Here is a 6,269-nt window from a genome sequence, read left to right on the forward strand (position 1 = left end):
GCTTAAAACAGACTAGAAATATTCCAGAGACAATTGTCTTGAGAAAACCTTCTACTAGACACTAAAGACACTTCCAGGGGCCACCTTCTTGCCAGTAGATGGGACTATAAAGCAATGTGATGCATAACTTCTAGCCATCAACTGTACTAGACCAGCAGGGAAACATTTGCCCCAAACCAAAGATGAGAAGACTTTCAGGGACAGAAAAACCAGACAAATAGAAATGTAGAACCCAGGGCAGAAATAGGGAAAGTGCTAACACATTGTAATCAATGTAATGAAATAATTTGTGTATGAACTATTGAACAGGAAAATTAATTTGTCATGTGAGCTTTCACCGAAAGTACAATAAAACAAACAAACAAAAATAATAAAACTAAGCAAGGACAGCTGTAGAATCTACCAGGTGCTCCAAAGGAGAAAGATGAGGTTTTCTGTTCTCATAAATATTTCCTGCCTCGGAAACCCTCTACAGGGTCGTTATGAGTCGGAACTGAACTCCATGGCACACCGATCACCCAGAATTTGATATGACTTACCTACAAATTAAATTTAGAAACAGACCTCATTCATAATCAGGGGCTACCTGTGTAGTCCACTCTTGATAGGTACTGATACATAAAACATTACAGTCCTTACACATGACTTTTCATTTTTAAGAATTCTTTCTAGTAGTGTCCACTGAAATAAAATAAAACAAAACAAAACTCTCTCTCATATATATATATAATTTTTTTTTTTTTCTTCTGCCTAACATTTCTTCAAACATTTGTCTATTCACATGATATACTAGGAGTCCTGGTGTGGCGCTGTGGATTAACACAGTGGAGTGCAAAGCCGGTTTGAATAACAAGATCGATCGGTGATTCAAGCTCACCAGCTGCTCCTTGGAAACCGTATCGTTATGGGTCAGAATGGATTCGATGGCACTTTGCAACAACAACAACCCTTGCATAAGAGAAAAAGGAAACAGTTTCTAAACTCTCAGGGGTTTTTTAATTTTGTTATTTTGGTCAGCGTTTTGGCAGATTGTCATGGTAGAAGGGAGATGGAGGGAATGCTGCTGCTTCTTTCTTTTGTCAAATGTCATGGTGGACTGCCCTGGTTTTTGTGTGCTTGCTGATCATGACTATTGATTGAACATGGTGATTTTGAGCCTGACTTTTTGAGTCCTTAATGAAAAACTCACCTAGAGTCTGTTTCTTTTTTTAATGATCCTGTAAGCAATGTGTTGTGGTTATTGTGTACCATTGAGTGTTCCAAGGAATAACTGCTGGGTTTGAACCCATGACCTTGCTGTTAGCAGTGCAGTGTTTATGCTATAGAGCCATAGCAGGACTTCTCTTAACATCAAACAATATATCTTTTTAGGTGAAAACTAATTGTTGTTAAATGCTGTTGAGTTGGTTCAGACTCATTGCAACCCTGTATAGGATTTCCATGGAGTGGCTGGTGGATTTGAACCCCCTATCTTGCAGTTAACAGTTCAGTGCTTATCTTTCAATGTCACTCATTTCCCATGGCTTAATCCTAAATAATACATTGCTATACTGATATTGTTAAGTGCTATTGAGTGATTTCTGACTCTTAGCTACCCAACAACTGTACAATAGAACAGAACATGGGCTGTCCCTGCGTCCTGCCCATCATCATCACTACATCTGAGCCCATTGCTGCGACTACTATGTCCATCCGTCTTGTTGAGGCCGTCCTCTTCTCTGACCTTCTATTTACCAAGCATCATGTCCTTTTCCAGAGACTGTCCCTTCTTGATAGCATATTTTAAATATGTGACATGAAGTCTTGTTTGCATAACTCCTAAGGAGGACTCTGGCTGTGTTTCTCCCAAGACAGGTCCATTTGTTCTCCTGGCAGTCCATGGTATATTAGATATTCTTTACCAACATCTTAATTCATGGTTCAGTTTTCCCATGCAGATGAAGAAATTGAAATTACCATGACTTGGGTCAACTAGGCACACACTAGTTCTCAAGTGACATGTTTACATTTTAACCCTTTAAAGACGTATTTTGCAGTAGATTTGTCCATGTTGACTTTATTCTTCCCCAAAGTGATGTTTTTCAAATGCACTGTCATTCACATGAAGCAATTAAAAAATATTTATGATTTCATTCCATCAGGATTTATGGTGCACCTTCCATATACCTGGAACCATTTTCAGCACTGAGAATATAGCAGTGGACAAAAACAACAAAATACTTGCATTTAAACCCAAATAAAATTACTAAATATTAAATAATTTTCTGTATATGTAATAATATTAATTACTTATACAGTGTGACAATTTATGGAGTATTTGCCTTGCTTTAAAATGCCCATATAATAAAAATTTCATCAAAATACTGCATTTAGCTTCTATTACTCTGAGATTTACCCTTATCCATTAACCGTATTTTGAGACTAGTCTATCCTTTTAAAATACTTATTTTAAGAGACAGAGTAAAACCACTGTTAAATAATGAAAATACATGTTTTAATAATTTGACAGCATTAAAGGATTCACTAATGGTATTTTTGAATAATGAAATGACTTTTTTGATTTAAAAATCCTTAATAAACTAAAGAATATCACAAATACATCATTCTGACTTCTTTAAAACACTGGAAATTCTAAGATTTGTCAAACACATATAAAATGACAAATTGATTCTGGTACTTACTTTTCTTGGAGTGTTACCTCTATGTATACTTTAGTAGCCCTGGTATGGTGCTGTGGGTTAAAATGCTGGGCCACAAAGTTAGTTTGAACTTAAGTTTCCAGCCATTCCTTGGAAACCCTATACAGGGTTGCTATGGGTCAGAACTGACTCAACAGCACTTAACAACAACACCAACAACTTATATGCTTTAAGGAGCCCTGGTCGTGTAGTGGATTATGAACTGGGCTGCCAACCAGAAGGTCAGCAGATTATTCCACAGGAGACAGATGAGGCTTTATGCCCCCTTAAAGATTTAGAGCCTCAGAAACCAGATCCAGGCCACTCAGTATCAGAACTTACTCGATGGCACACCCACCACCGTATATGTTTAGTAGTCCTGGTGTGGTACTATAGGGTAAGCACTGGCCTGCTTACCACAAGGTTGGTGGCTCCAACCCACAAACTGCTCGTCAGAAATGCTAAAATGAATGGCTATGAATTGGAACAGACTCCATGGTATAAGGAACAACAATTAGACATTTTAAATGCTCATTTTAAAAGTGCATTTATTTCCATTTTATAGAGAAGATAAAGACTAAATGGCACAGGAAAAACATTATGAAATTGTAAAAACATCAAGAGTTGCAAATTTTTCCTTTTAGAAAATGTTGCAACCAAATATTAAGCAATTTTCAGACCCTGGGATTTAGGAAACTCAATTTAAAAAGATATAAAATGTGACAAAAATACAATTAAATAGCTTGAATGCTTAAGGAATACCCAAGACATAAACCCCGTTAGACGTATATACAAGCAACTGGAAGTGAGGCCACATTTATCAGACTCGGAGATTAAGTTTCTATGTAATTTTGAATCAAGCTATGTGGATTCTTCTCAAACTTATTTTTCTCTTCATTCTTTTACGGATTTTTTTGATCGTCAATATGGTGGTGGTGGTTATGTGCCGTGGAGTTGTTTCTGACTCATAGCGACGTGTTGTATAGCATTTCAGAGACTGTAAAGCCTCATCTTTCTCCTGCACAGTGGCTGGGAGTTTCGAACTGCAGGTCTTGAGGTTTGCAGATCGACACATAACCGTAGTCAATAGATAAATAAAATCATGGATATTCTTATCCAAAGAACACAGGTTAGAAGAGGACTTCTGGATAAAGACAGCCTTAATTGTAAAACCTAAATACATAAATATTTCATGGACTTAATCTGTTCTCTTATCAATTGGAGTTTGTGTGCGATGCATGCAATACTTTTTCACAAATCTTCTGATATGTCAGATTATTGTTGTTGTTGTTGTTAGGTGTCATTGAGTCAGTTCAACCTATCGTGAACCTATGCACAGCAGTACGAGACACTAGCTAGTTCTACATCAGCCTCACATTTTTTTTTGTTTTGTTTTGTTAAGTGCCATTGAGTCGGTTCACATCATCTACTCCTAAGTCCACTGTTGCTGCCACTATGTCAGTCCATTCCATTGGGGGTCTTTGCCTTTGTCCCTGACCAACCATTTTACCAAGGGACTTGTCTCTTTTGGCAATATACCTGAAGTATGAGATAAAATTATCACCATCCTTGCTTCTAAAAGCATTCAGGCTGCACTTCTTCCAACACAATTATGTTTGTTCTTCTGGCAGTCGATGGCACTTTCAATATTCTTCTCTAACTCCATAATGCAAATGCATCCATTACCTATGGTTTTCCTTATTCATTGTCCAACTATGACATGCATGTGAGCTTGTTGAAAATACCTTTGCCTAGGTCAGGTGCACCTTAGCCTTCAAATTGATATCTTTGCTTTTGAACACTTTAAAAATTATTGTGCATTTCATTTGCTTAATGTAATATGTCATTTGATTTCTTGACTTGCTCTTTCTATGAGTGTTGATTGTGGAATCAAGCAAAATGAAGTCTTTGACAACTTCAATCTTTTCTCCATTGATTATGATGTTATTTATTTGTCTAGCTGTAAGGATTTGGTTTTTTTCTTTAAAATGAAGAGCAAACCATATTCAAGGCTGTGGTCTTTGATCTTCAACAGTAAGTATTTTAAGTCCTTTTGGCTTTCCGTAAGCAAGGTTTTTACTTCTGGATAAGGCAGGTTGTTAATGAGTCTTCCTCCTGCCCTGATGCCATGTTTTTCTTCATTTAATCTAGTTTCTTGGATTATTTGCTTGACATACAGATTGAGTAAGTAGGGTGAAAAAATACAGCCCTGGAACACATCTTTCCTGATTTTAAACCAGTCAGTATCCCCTGGTTCCTATTGAATGCCTGCTTCCTGGTTTGTATATAGGTTCCTTATAAGAACAATTAATTATTCTGGAATTTCCATTCTTTGCAAAGTTATCCATAGTTTGTCATGAACCACACAGTTGAAAACCTTTTTATAGTCAATAAGGCACAGGTAAACATCTGACTGGTATTCTCAGCTTTCAGCCAAGATCCATCTGACATCAGCAATGCTATCCCTCAGTCTACATCCTCTTCTGATTATGGCTTGAGTAGCTGGCAATTCCCAATTGATGTGCTCTTGCAGCCATATGTTAATTATCTTCAGCAAAATTATACTTACATGTTATATTAATGATATTGTTCAATGATTTCTGCATTCTTTTGGGTCACCTCTCTTTGGAATGGGCACAAATATGGATCTTTTCCAATAGGTTGGCATGATAGCTGTCTTCCAGATTTCTTGGCAGAGATGTGGAAATGCCTCTGGTACTGTGTCACTTTGTTGAATGATTGCAATTTCTATTCCTTCAGTTACTGAAACCTTGTTTTCAGTCAGTACCTTCAGTGCAGCATGGACTTTTCCCTTCAGTACCATCAGTTCTTGGTCATAAGTTACTACTTGAAATGGTGGAACAGTGACTTTTGGTACAGTGACTCTGTGCACATCTTCCACCTACTTTGGATGCTTTCTGCATCATTCAATATTTTGTCTATGGAATATTACAATATTTCAAGGTGATACTTGAATTATTTCTTCAACACTTTCACCTTGAGAAATGCTGACCATGTTCTTCTCGTTTGGTTTTCTAAAAGGTCTTTGCGCATTTCATTATAATACTTGACTTTGTCTTCTCTAGTTGGCATTTGAAATATTCTGTTCAGCTCTTTCACTTCCTCCTTTCCTCCATTTGTTATAGCATCTCTATGCTGGAGATTAAGTTTCACGGTCTCTTTTGACATCCAGTTTGATCTTTATTTTCAGTTCTGTCTTTTTAATAACCTTTTCTTTATTCCTGCATGATGTTCTTGATGTCATCCCACAACTTTTCTGCTCTTCTGACATTAGTGTCTAATACATCAAATCTGTTTTTAGTCTTTAAATTCAAGTGGGATGTGTTTAAGTTCATATTTTGGCTTTTGTGGACTTGTTTTGATTTTCTTCAGTTTCACCCTGAACTTGTATATGAGTCATTGATAGACGACTCAATAGTCTTCCCCTGACCTTGTGTTGCTGTTGTTAGGTACCAACAAGTTGGCCCCAATCATGGTGACACTATGTACAACAGAAAAAACAATGCCTAGTCGTGTGTCAACCTCACAATCATTGTTACACTTGAGTCCAGAGTTGATGCTACTGTGCCA

The sequence above is a fragment of the Chrysochloris asiatica genome, unplaced genomic scaffold (genome assembly GCF_000296735.1).
Source record: "Chrysochloris asiatica unplaced genomic scaffold, ChrAsi1.0 scaffold00056, whole genome shotgun sequence".
Classification (NCBI taxonomy): Eukaryota; Metazoa; Chordata; class Mammalia; order Afrosoricida; family Chrysochloridae; genus Chrysochloris; species Chrysochloris asiatica.